The sequence below is a fragment of the Muntiacus reevesi genome, chromosome 18, assembly GCF_963930625.1.
Source record: "Muntiacus reevesi chromosome 18, mMunRee1.1, whole genome shotgun sequence".
Lineage (NCBI taxonomy): Eukaryota > Metazoa > Chordata > Mammalia > Artiodactyla > Cervidae > Muntiacus > Muntiacus reevesi.
In genome coordinates this window covers 45,728,215-45,741,214 of record NC_089266.1, presented here as the reverse complement: position 1 = coordinate 45,741,214, position 13,000 = coordinate 45,728,215, and the positions used below count along the sequence as shown (strand labels likewise).

Below are 13,000 nucleotides of genomic sequence, written 5' to 3'. Positions count from 1 at the left end.
GCCACTTTTTCTTTTCTCACATTTTGCTAGTATAAGTAATGCTGCAGTGAAGATGTTCATGCATAGACCTCCTCACAAGGCAATATTTTACCGAGGAAGAAACGGGGGATTGGGCTCAGGCAGATGGAATTTGAATGCAGTTTCTCCCTCGTAATAATGCTGCAGCTTTAGATAAGTCATTAGCCCTTTACTAGCTTCCTCTTCTATAAGATGGGAGTAAGGGTATGTGTCAAAAGATTGATGTGCAGAAATAGTAGCACAGTGACTATAAGCATGCCTAGCCCATGACAGATAGATAATTGGTTTTAGCCCCACTTTTCTCCTTGGAAAACCCCATGGGTAGAATGTCAGAGTACATATGCTTTTGTGAGTTTTGGTACCTTCTGGAAAATTCCTTTTCAACAGGGCTAGAACAACTTATGCCACTGCTAGCATGTAGGAAAGGACTGTTTCACAAGCAGTTGGTTTTACTATTTTTGGCACCCAATTTTGTTTTTTTGATGCTTATGGTTCTGAAAGGGTAACAAGTAGGGCTGAAAATCAGCTCTGAACCAAGCCATGGAAACAACATAAATGTCCATTGAAGAATGAATGGATAAAGCAGATGTGGTACATATATACAGTGGAATACTATTCAGCCATAAAAAAGAATGAAAAGTGCCATTTGCCGCAACATGGATGGAACTAGAGATTGTCAAACTAAGTGGAGTAAGTCAGAAAGAGAGAGGCAAGTTTTGTGGAGTGGCAGTATCGTAGCCAGTGGGGTTATATGAGGCAGGATCATTGCTAATTGAAAACTTTTCCAACAGAAAGAGAAAGACAAATACTATATGATATCACTTATATGTGGAATCCAAATATGACACCCATGAACTTATCTATGAAACGGAAACCAGCTCACAGAGAGTGGACTGGTGGTTGCCAAGGGGATGGTGACTCGGGGAGGGATACAGGCGGAGTTTGGGGTTAGCAGATGCAAGCTAGTCTATCAACACAGTAAACTAGGTGAACACCAAGTTCCTCTCAAACCAGAGCTCTGTGACAACTGAGAGGGGTGGGATGTTCAAGAGGGAGGGAACGTAGGTATACCTATGCCTGCTTCATGTTGGTGTTTGGCAGAAACCAACCCAATACTTTAAGGCCGTTATCCTTCAATTAGAAATGAATGAAAAAAAACTAGCTTCTACAGTATAGCATAGGGGGCTATATTCAATATCCTGTGATAAATCATAACAGAAAAGAATATAAAAAAGAATGTGTGTCCATGTATAACTGAATCACTCTATTGTACCGTAGAATTTAACTCATTGTAACTTAACAATTGGCTGAGTCCCTTCACTGTTCACCGGAAACTCTCACAGCCAATAGTAATTGGGTATACTCTAATACAAAATAAAATTTTTTAAAAATTAAAATTAAACCCAGCTCTGTGCCCTTTACTTGTGGAGATGCTGGACTCTGCAGTCCCAGAAATAAGCCCCAAAGCTTTTGAAGGTCAAAGACAATTAGTGACCAGCAAGGCTTATATGTAAGTCCTCCGTGACTAATCAAATCCCCTTGAACCAAGTGACTGATGGGAAACAATATATTCTTGACAGGAAACATTATCTGACCTGAGCAAGGGTGCCTGGTAGACATTGCAAAATATTCTTAACTGATGATTTTTTTTTTTTTTAAAGGAGTCATCAGATAAGGAAGCTTAACAAGATCCTCTCCCAAATTGGATCTGACATGTGCCTGGCCCTTGGACAGCTGAGCCCTCCCTCCCCAGACAGTTCTCTGCGGCCACAGCCCAGGGCACAGGGCTTTGCCCGCCCCGCTGTGGCCACAGCTGCTAATCCCAGGCTAATGAGTGATCCCCAGGCAGAGAGGGTGATGAGGCTGGGCGAGCAGGCAGGCATGAGGGTAGTGGGCAAGCAGAGCCGAGAAAGCCGCAGGCCAGGAGGAGCCGTGGTTTCCGGGGGTAAGCGGAGGATGCAGCTTTCCTTGAGTGGTTCCTGGCCTTGAATTGGGCCCATGCTCTGGGGCCTCTCGTCATTGGGAGCAGTGTCTCACACAGGATGCTGGAGAGAGAGGCAAAGAAAAGCTGCTGAGGCTGACTTGATGCCATGCGCATTTGCTCAGGCTATAAACCCACACTGAAAAATAAGCCCTGCTGTGGAGGACTGTCTCCTTAGGACGTCTCTCCAAGGTTGTGGGGATTTTCATTCATTTTAGTTTAACTTTGCTCAGAAAAAGATTGGGGGTAAAAGGTACATTGTGGGTGATTTACCTCGAAGGTTATATTTATCTCAGAATAGCTTTGAAGACCTCAAACCAAAATGTTAATTAAAAAAAGAACTCTTCCACCCATTTTGTACACACACCATGTAAATTGACACATCCTCTTAGTCATAAATCTACACAGTGTCAGAATGGTTAGATGGATAGAAATTTTGCTTTTTTTTTGGTGTTAGCATGCCTGGATTCATGTCTAATTCATGACAGCTCTGTGATCTAGGGCATGTCACTTAATGCATCAGAGTTTTCATTTTTCAACTTAAAAAATGAGAGTAAAGTAGATGAATGTCTAAAGTTCCCAAGAGGAAGGCTTAGTGGCCCATGCACATCTGAAAAGATGTAGATTTATACAGTGATGAGTTTCTATTTAAAACCTGTTAAATGACAAATGTGCTGTGTGTTTGTGTGTGTGAGTTTGTGTAACATTACCAAGTGTTGGGAAGGATGTTTGTATAAACTCATTCACTGTTGATGAAAGTGTAAATTGGCAAAATTACTTATTTTGTTATGTTAGTGAATAGCTATGATCAAGAAAGTTATGTTCAAATAGTTATGGTCAAAATAGTTGTGATCAAGAAAGGCGATTCTCATATCCTAAGAACCAGAGTTTTTAGGCTTAGCTCTGTCTTGGAACATGCGTGTTCATAGGAGATATGCATGGGAATTCATATGATGGCAGTGCTCATACATATGTGAATGCATGGACAGCCTAATGGCGATTGACAATAGGATGCAAAAATAGTTTTGGTATATTCACCACAATGGCATATGACCCAGTGGAGAAACCGAATGAACTGGAGCCAGCTTTGAGGAGCTCCCATTGATCAAATCTGATACAACATGAGCACGAAAATGAGCTTCCTAGCTGGCACAGTGATAAAGAATCTGCTTGCTAATGTAGGGAACATTGGAGATTCAGATTCCATTCCTGGGTCAGGAAGATTCCCCTGGAGGAGGAAATGCAACCCCCTCCAGTATCATTGCTTAGAAAATCCCATGGACAAAGGAGCCTGGTGAGGTACAGTCCATGGGGTCACAAAGAGTCAGATGCTTTAAGCGATTGAGCAGGCATGCACATAAGCAAGCACGCATGAGCACCAAAATAATTACAAAGGGTAATGAGTGATGAGCCCTGCGAAAGTAGGGAATCGTGAATCCACATTCATAATAGACAGATAATAAATAGATAAGTACATCCAATACATTGATGAGACACATATACACACACACACATGAATCCAGGGGAAAGGAAGCTCTAGTTTCTACTACAGTGCTAAGGGCTGAAGCTAGCGCTTGGAGTCATTATTTTGCAATCACCATGGTAAACGTGGGTCATAGAAGAATCACCAGCAGATACTAAATCCAGGAGGAGGTTTTGCTGAGAGCAAGACATTGACATGATTTTTAAGTGTTTTTCCTACATACTGATAACTAGTTAAAAGGAGAAAAACTGATAAGTGTATTCTGAAAAAATTTGGCAGCACCTTGACTGAATGATCAAATTTAACATCACTACTTAGGAAGAAACGGACAGTGTTTCTCCAGAGGCGCTGTCCTAAGAGTGTACGGCCTTAATCTAATCACCAGGAAATCTCACACATCCCCAGATGGACAGATTTCTATGCAGAAATACAAAGAAAGCTTGTGAAAACATTCCAGATTAGCTAAGGCTAAAAAGCCTTGACAGCAAGATAAAATCTTGTACTGGAGGAGAGAGAGATACTATTAAGGACCTTTTTAGGTAAACTGACACATTTGGAATATGACTGGTATATCAGTTAAAAGTAGAACATAAATATAAATGTGTGAGTTTGCTAATTGCAGTGGTTATAGAAGAAACCATTCCTACTCGTGAAAATACACATGTAAGTACTTAAAGGTAAAGGTCTAAGATGTTTTTAAATTACTCTCAGATGTTTCAGAAAATAATTATACACACACACATGCCAAGCAAATGGAGAGAAATATTAAGTGAATCTGTATAAAAGATATTATACGGGTGCTCTTTGTACTATTTTATTTGTATAATTCTTTGTTAGTGTTTATTAATTAATATCCAAATAAATATGTGAGAGATGCAGCTAAGCCAATGTTTAGAGGACCAAATGGTAGCTTTGAATGTTTGTCTTATGAAGAAAGGAATAACAATTAATGATCTGAATTCCCATCGTAGGAGGTCAGAAAGACAAACAAATTAAAGTAAGTGGGTGGAAGTAGTAGCATAGATGAGAGCAGAAATCAAAGAACAAAAAATCAAGAAATAAAATTGGCAAAGTCAAAAATTTTTAAAGATTAATAAATTTGATAGACTCTTAACAAGACTAGGAAATGCAAAAGGAACACAGAAAGGAAACAAAAATTATTAATGATTTCATTTAGCAGGCATTGAATCACTGCCACTCTAGGTCCTACAGACCTTAAAAGGGTAGAAAGGAAATATTATGAGACCATTATGCCAACACATTCTACAGGTCAGACAAAATGGGCACATGCCTTGAAAAACTCAACTGACCAACTGACCAACAAAACAAATCTGACACAAGGTGATAAGAGAATTCTGAATGGCTCTGTACCTATAAAATCTGCTAACAAACTCTGGAACTCCATGGTTTCACAGGTGAATTCTATCAGTCATTTGAAAGAAATACACAAACTCAGAAAAAAGAGGAAGAAAAAACGTGCGTTAATCATTTTATGAGTTAAAACCTGCTATCAAATCAAGACAAGGACAATGTAAGAAAACATTCCAACACAGATGCAAAAATCTTTAACAAAATATTGACACATCTTCAGAAATATATAAAAAGTATACGATATCATGATCAAAGTTTATTCTAGAAATACAGGTTTGATTCAACACTCAAAAATTAATCGATGTAATCTGCTAAATGAAAAATAAAGTAGAAAACCATGAATGAGGAGAAAAAGCATTTAACCAGATCCAACTTTCACTCATGACAAAGCTTCTCAGCAAGCAGACTAGAATAGATATCATCTAGCAAACCAGAATACTCAATCTGATAAAGGGCATCTACAAAATACCTACAGTTAATACTTAATGATGAAGCACTGAGTGTTTTCCCCCTAAGATCAGATAAAAAGGCATGGATGTTGAACCTTCTATTCAGTGTTGTATGGAAGTTCTAGTCTGTTCAATGATACAAGATGAATTAAAAGTGTAAAGATTCAAAAGGGAGAATTTTATACTATCCATAATTATAAACAAAAATTATACTTAATTATTTTAAAGAATTCAGACTCACAGACACCATACTATTTTTAAAGAATACCTTAAGGCATTAATGAAGAAAGCGCCTAGAACTATTTAAATGGATTTACCAGTATTTCAGGATGTGTTCAATGTGCTTAGTCATTCAGTCTGTCTGACATCTTGTGACCCTTTGGACTGTAGCCCACCAGGCTCCTCTGTCCTTGGGCTTTCCTAGGCAAGAATACTGGAGTGGGTTGCTGTTTCCTTCTCCAGGAGATCTTCCTGACCCAGGGATCAAACCCGCAGCTCCCGCATCTCCTGCATTACAGGCAGATTCTTTACCGCTGAGCCATTGGGGAAGCCCCATATTTCAGGATACATAATACATAAACAAAAATCAATTATTTATCTATATATTGGCAGAAAAAGAATTGGGAAATAAAAAAATCATTTTTCATGATATCTTAAAAATTATAGTTAGCAATGCATTGAAGAGAAGATATGTGAATCCTTTCTACTAAAAATTATTTGACATTGCTAAGAAAAAATTTAAAAGATGTTAAAAATGGGAGGATATACTATATTTGTGTGAGTGGAAAGTCCAGTGTTGTCACGATGTGATCTGCAGTTCAGTGTAATTCAAATCACAATGCCAAAAGGCTTTTTAAAAATAGAAGTAGATAAGCTAATTCTAAAATTATATGGATACGCAAATGATCTTGAATAGCCAAATAATAACACCCTTAAAAAAGAACAAAGCTGGAAAACACACTGCTTGCCTTCAGGACTTAATATAAAGCTACAGTCATTAACACAGCTTGATAACAGTTTGTTATCAGCATAAGGATAGGCACATGGATTAATGCAGCCTGCGAGATAGTACATAGACATATATGTATATGGTTAATTAATTTTTCACAAAAGCAATAAAGTAATTCAAGGGAGGAAGGAAAGCGTTTTCAACAAATGGTGCTAAAATCACAGAGTATCTGTATGGTGAAAAAATAAGCTCAGTCCCCTACCTCACACCATAATATTTCATGGATCTTAGACCTAAGTGTAGAATTTAAAATTACAAAATTTAAGGGGACTTCCTTGGCAGTGTAGTGGTTAAGGCTCCGTGCTTCCACTTTTGGTGTTCGGGTTTGATCCTTGATCAGGGCACTAAGATCCTGCATACTACAAGGCCGTGCCAAAAAAGAGCAAATAAATAAAATTGTAATTTTTAAGAAAAGATCCAAAAGGTAAACAAAGATTTCTATGACAAAATTCAGAAAACATTACCAATTAAAAAAAACAAAAAAAAAGCAAACAAGAACTCTGCTAAATGGAATTATATCATTATAAAACTGTGGGAGAAGGTGAGGGTGGGATGTTTCGAAAGAACAGCATGTATATTATCTATGGTGAAACAGATCACCAGCCCAGGTGGGATGCATGAGTCAAGTGCTCGGGCCTGGTGCACTGGGAGGACCCAGAGGAGTCGGGTGGAGAGGGAGGTGGGAGGGGGGATCGGGATGGGGAATACGTGTAACTCTATGGCTGATTCATGTCAATGTATGACAAAACCCACTGAAATGTTGTGAAGTAATTAGCCTCCAACTAAAAAAAAAAAAAAAAAAATGAACAGATAGACTTGGAGAAAATTTTCCAAAACATATTTCTGACAAAGAGCTTCTATTCAGAATATAAAAAGGACTGTACACTACCACATGTAAAATAGATAGTGGGAAGTTGCTTTATAACACAGGGAGCTCAACCTGGTGCTTTGTAACAACCTAGAGGGGTGGCATGGGGTGAGGGGTGGGAAGGGGGTCAAGGGGGAGAGGACTTATGTACACTTAGGGCTAATTCATGTTGTTGTGCGACAGGAACCAACACAACATTGTAAAGCAATCATCATCCAATCAAAAAATAAAATAAAAATGATAGAACGACAACTCAATAAGAAGAAGCAACAGTCTTGAACAGTGAAACATGCCTGACAACAGGGGTTGGTCAGGCTGTTGGGGCAACCGGAATGCTCTCACGTCGCTGGAAAGGGAGTCCAATGGCATGGCCATCTTCTAAAAAAGATTGGTAATTTTTCAAACAGTTGAAACAACCTCCTAAAAAAGAGTGAAATACTGCCATTCACAGCAATGTGGATGGACCTAGAGATGATCATACCAAGTGAAGGTAAGTCAGAAAGAGAAAGACAGATGCCATATTGTATCACTTATACATGGGATCTAAAGTATGACACAATATGAACATATCTACAAAACAGAAATAAACTCATCGGTATAGAGAAAAGACTTGTGATTGCTAAGGGAGGGAAGGATTGTGAGTTTGGGAGGAGCAGATGCAAACTAGTTCATATAGGATATATAAGCAATAAGATCCTACTGTATAGCACAGGGAACTATATTCAATATCCTGTGATAAATCATCATGTGATAACCATATTCCTCTATGAATCACTTTGCTGTGTGGGAGAAATTAGCAAACACTGTAAATCAACTGTACTTCAATAAAATATTTTTTAAAAAAGTAAACTGCACCTACTCTCTGACTCAGCAATTCCACTCCTTCATCCAAGAGACATTCAAACAAATAACCACAAAAAGGTAATATATAAGTGTTCTTAGCAACTTTAATCACAGTAGCCAAGAATTGGAAGCAGCCCATATGTTCATGACCAGGAGAATGAATCAACAAACCATGCTATATTTGTACCGTGGAATACTCTTCTCAATAAGGTGAAGCCATCTTTCGATGTATGAAACAATGTGGATGAATCTCAGAAATGTGATGCTTCTTCCCCCTGAAAGGATACAAATGACTGTAGACTCTCTGAGCCTATTTATATGCAGTTATAGAACAGGCCGTTGCAATCTAAGATCAAAACAGTTGGTTTTCTAGGGGGCAGGATGGTGGAAGAGAAAAAGACTTTGGGGAAAGGAGAGTATTTTTTGTAAGAGATGAGAGTGTTCTCTGTCTTGATAGAAATAGTGATACATGGTGGATCTATTTTTGAAATGTGTACAGTTAAGATTATGCATTCAAATGTATGTAAAATTTATTTTAAAACAGGATTGTAAAGTATAATTGAGTGAGACTGAGGTAGAATTGATGTCAGTACAGGTGCATGAAGAATAACCAGATAAGAACTTCCCTGATGGTCCGGTGGTTGAGATTGCGTGCCCGCAGGCTGCGCGCCACAAGAGCAGCCTGTGTTCTAGAGCCATGGCTGTGTGCTGTGACTCCTGAAGCCCACAGTCTGTTGCCCACAACAAGAGAAGTCACCCAAACCAGAAGCCCGGGCACAACTAGAGAGAAGCCTCTGCTCGATACATCCCGTGCAGCAATGCAGAAAATCCAGCACAGCCAAAAATAGATGAAATAAAATTATAAAATAGAGTGAGAAGTGAGAAAGTAGAGACAAGGGGGAAAACTGAGAACTCTGCTTTAATACAGCAATTATTTCACCTAAATGTAACCTGGTGTCTCTGTCATTTGAATCAACTTCAAGGTTTGTGAAGCATTGTTTAGATAATTACAAAAGTCATTAAAAAATTTAGTGTGAAAATTAACTAATTGAAAATGGTACCAGTTGATGTAAATGCATCCACAGTAAAATGTTACTAAGCTTCTTGAGGGCGAGGCTCAGTGGAAACTAATTGTTTAGAGTGCAAGTTCTACTTGTTCCCTTGCAGCGGTAGAAAAAATTTGTCTTTTTTTAAAAAAATATTTCTGCCAGAACTTTACTCTGAAATAAAAAAATACAAAGTTAAAAAAAAGAAAAAAAAAGATTGCATGCTCCCAGTGCAGGGGGCCTGGATTTGATCCCTGGTCTGGGGATTAGATCCTTTATTTTTTATACTGAAACTAAAGATCCTGCATCCCATAATGAAGTCCTGGCATGACCCCCCCCCCAAAAAAAAAAAAAATTAGATGTTGATCATTGGAGCTGGGTAGTGGGTACTGTATATGCAGTCACTCAGTAGTGTCCAACTCTTTAACAAGCCCATGGACTGTAGCCTGTCAAGCTCCTCTGTCCATGGGATTTCCCAGGCAAGAATACTGGAGTGGGTTGCCATTTCCTTTTCCAGGGGATCTTCCTGACTCAGGGATAGAACCTGCGTCTCTTGTGTCTCCTGCGTTGCAGGTGGATTCTTTACCACTGAGCCACCTGGGAAACCTGGGTAATAGGTACCCAGGCTACTTTATTTTTTATTGAAGTATAGTTTTCTTTTTTTTTTTAAATGTTGTGTTAATTTTTGCCATGCAGCTTATATTCAGTTATATATGCATTCTTTTTCATGATGGTTTATCACAGGATATGGCGTATAGTTCCCTCTACTATACAGTAAGTCCTTGTAGTTTATTCATCCTCACTATACTATTCTGTTTACTTATATTTGAACTTTTCCATGACAAAATGCTTTCCTTAAAAAACCAAGCTGCAGAAGATGTACAGTGTAGTATCATTTATGTCAATTTTGAAAACATATAAACAGAAACATACACTGTTTATAGGTTTGTACTTTTATGGTAAATGCTTTTAAAAAGCATGGAAATCCTAATACCTGATTTGAGACTGGTGGTTATCATTGGATGGCACAAAAAGAAGAATTCAGAGGCCTTTATAATATTCTATTTATTCATTAAGTTATCCTCTGTACATTTTAATTTTTATTTTATTTTTATTTATTTATTTTTCCTCTGTACATTTTTAGACTGAAATACTTCATTCAAAGTGTGGGAACCTTCAAGAACTTTAGCCACTATTCTAACACCCAGAGGGGAGCATGGGGTGTTTGCTACCGTGAAAGATATAATAATCTCTGCCCTGCTCACCTTCCAGGTAGGGTGCAACTAAATGCTGAGGCTTCAGGGAAAAGCTGGAGGGACTTTCAGACCTCTATGCTCTAAGTGCAGCTGCCTCACTAGCTTTCGGGCTCCTTGAAGTAAGGGTCTTGCCTTACAGGACTCTGTGTGTCTGGTACGTAAAATGATGCCTGGCACATTTGGGATGCTCATCCGCTCTTTATGGAATGAATGAATGGATGGTTCCTCCACGCTCCCCGCCCCCCACCATAAGAGACTGTGTGGGGCATCTTGGAAATGTTAGGATTGTCTTAATAAATCATAACAAGGTCCGATGTGAATGATGTTCAGACATCTTATAAGGGCTTTGTTAAAATTAATTCATTAATCCTGACAGCAATTCTATGAGATTGGTCCTATTATTACAACTCCATGTACAGCTGATGACACAGAGGGACAAAAATGTTAGATTTCTTATCTAAGATCATACAGCTAGTGGTAGAAGACAAGGGACCTGACCCAGAGCCCTTGTGTTTTTTAATTAATTTTTATTGGAGTATAGGGCTTCCCAGGTGGTGCTAGTGGTAAAGAACCCCCTCCTAATGCAGAAGTAAGGGAATGCAAGTTCGATCCCTGGGTCAGGAAGATCCCCCGGAGGAGGGCATGGCAATCCACTCCAGTATTCTTCTCTGGAGAATCCCATGGACAGAGGAGCCTGGCTGGCTGTGGTCTATAGGGTCACAAACAGTTGGACATGACTGAAATGACTTAGCACGCACAGCATGCATAATTGCTTTGAAAAGTGAAAGTGAAGGTGAAAGTTGCTCAGTTGTGTCTGACTCTTTGCGACCCCATGGATTATACAGTCCGTGGAATTCTCCAGGCCAGAATACTGGAGTGGGTAGCCTTCCCTTCTCCAGGGGATCTTCCCAACCCAGGGGTCGAACCCAGGTTTCCCACATTGCAGGCAGATTCTTTACCGGCTGAGCCACAGGGGAAGCCCAAGAATACTGGAGTGGGTAGCCTATCCCTTCTGCAGCAGATCTTTCTGACCCAGGAATGGAAACAGGGTCTCCTGCATTGCAGGCAGATTCTTTACCAACTGAGCTTCCAGGGAAGCCCCTATAATTGCTTTAGTGTTAGTTTCTACCATACAGCAAAATGAATCAGCCGCACATATACATACATTCCCTCCCTTTTGGACTTCTTTCCATTCAGGTTGCCACAGTGTGTTAAGCAGAGTTCCCTTTGTATTCGACTATGACCCCCAATGTCTTTTTATGATAAGTGAGTTTGGAGGCAGAACCCTGGCTCCCAGGTGATGCTGAGAAACCCATGGATATAAAAAAGTCCAGCAGAGTTCTCCTTCAGGGAAATGGGGCTTTCAACTTAGAGGGAGAGGTGGGCAGAGGAGGCACTCGGGAGGAGAGATGGTCTTGGTTTCTGGGAGGCTTGTGCTCTCTTGCAGATGTGTATCCCTTGGATAGGATATGTCTCTTCTGAGTCCCAAGTTCCTGTCCGTGCTGAGATGTCTCTGCGGAACTCTCAGCCATCCTGGAGGACTAGAGATCCTCTGGGCTGAGACTGGAGATAATTTGACAAGTCTGGAGATAACCGCTCTGGAAAAACAGAGCCCTCCCTGCACTCGTTGTCAAGCAGAATGAATACAATGTGTTTTAATAATGAATGAGTGATTAATAGCAACTGCTTTGGAGAATTATGATGCCAGGAGCCTTACCACACCACGGAGCTGAGTATAAATGATGCTGGAATGCATAATCGGGACGTTAGCATCTGTTCCAAACTGCATTATAAACCAGGCTCCATAACGCCGCTTATCCACACCTCCCTGACATGTTATTATAACACCTCTCTTGAGAATGGATGGGGGGGAAATGTAATACCTATTAATCACCGATTGATAAAAAGAAGAACGTTAAATTAAGGTAATGTTATGCATGTCTTCTCCCTCTCCCTGCCCTGGCTTTGAATTCGCCCTTCGATGGCCCTGTGATGACTGTGTTCCCCGTTCTGAGGGTGAGAAAAAGTGGTCCAGTCAGAGGAGCCATGCAAAGTGGATAGCAAATATCTGGGAACTTGAATCCATTAAATGGTTCTCCCATCAAACATGATCCAGGTCCGTCAAAGGTGTGTCTGTGTGATTTGGCCCCCGTGTCCCTCCACCAACCAGATCTCCCATGCATCCTACATCCAGGTCTGCACTCCAGGTCACATTAAACTGTTTGCAGTCCCTGGAGATGACAAGCTCCTTTTTGGCTGGAGCTGCTGTTCTTTCCATCACATGATCATCCCTGCTCTGCCAGGCTAATCTCCTGCTCATCCTCTAAATCTCAGCTTAGTGTCACTTCCTCCATCAAGCTTGTCTGCTCTTCCTTCCCGTTTTCCCCATCGGAGCCATGGTATCACATAGTAGATATGGATGCCACTCATTTGTCATCTTCTCCAGCCCACTGAGAGCCCTTGGAAAACTTGTTGTACCCCTCTCTGTCTTCCTGAGAAAGAACCCAGGATGGGGCACTGGGTACATTTCACAAAGAACTCAGCACTCGGCTGATAGAGGCCAGACTTCCAGGAGCATGTAGAGGCATCTACGTACAGTCTTGGGCTTCCCTGGTGGCTCAGATGGTAAAGAATCTGCCTGCAGGGCAGAAGATCCAAGTTTGATCCCTGGGTTGG

General features: G+C 40.2%; 1 protein-coding gene and 1 pseudogene across 1 annotated transcript in view; both read left to right on the top strand.

Annotated features, from left to right (window-relative positions):
• ASIC2 (acid sensing ion channel subunit 2) overlaps positions 1–13,000 on the top strand; it is a 1,197,965-nt gene that overhangs the window by 52,499 nt on the left and 1,132,466 nt on the right. The window lies entirely within an intron of this gene.
• LOC136150340 (U4 spliceosomal RNA) lies at positions 731–849 on the top strand (annotated as a pseudogene).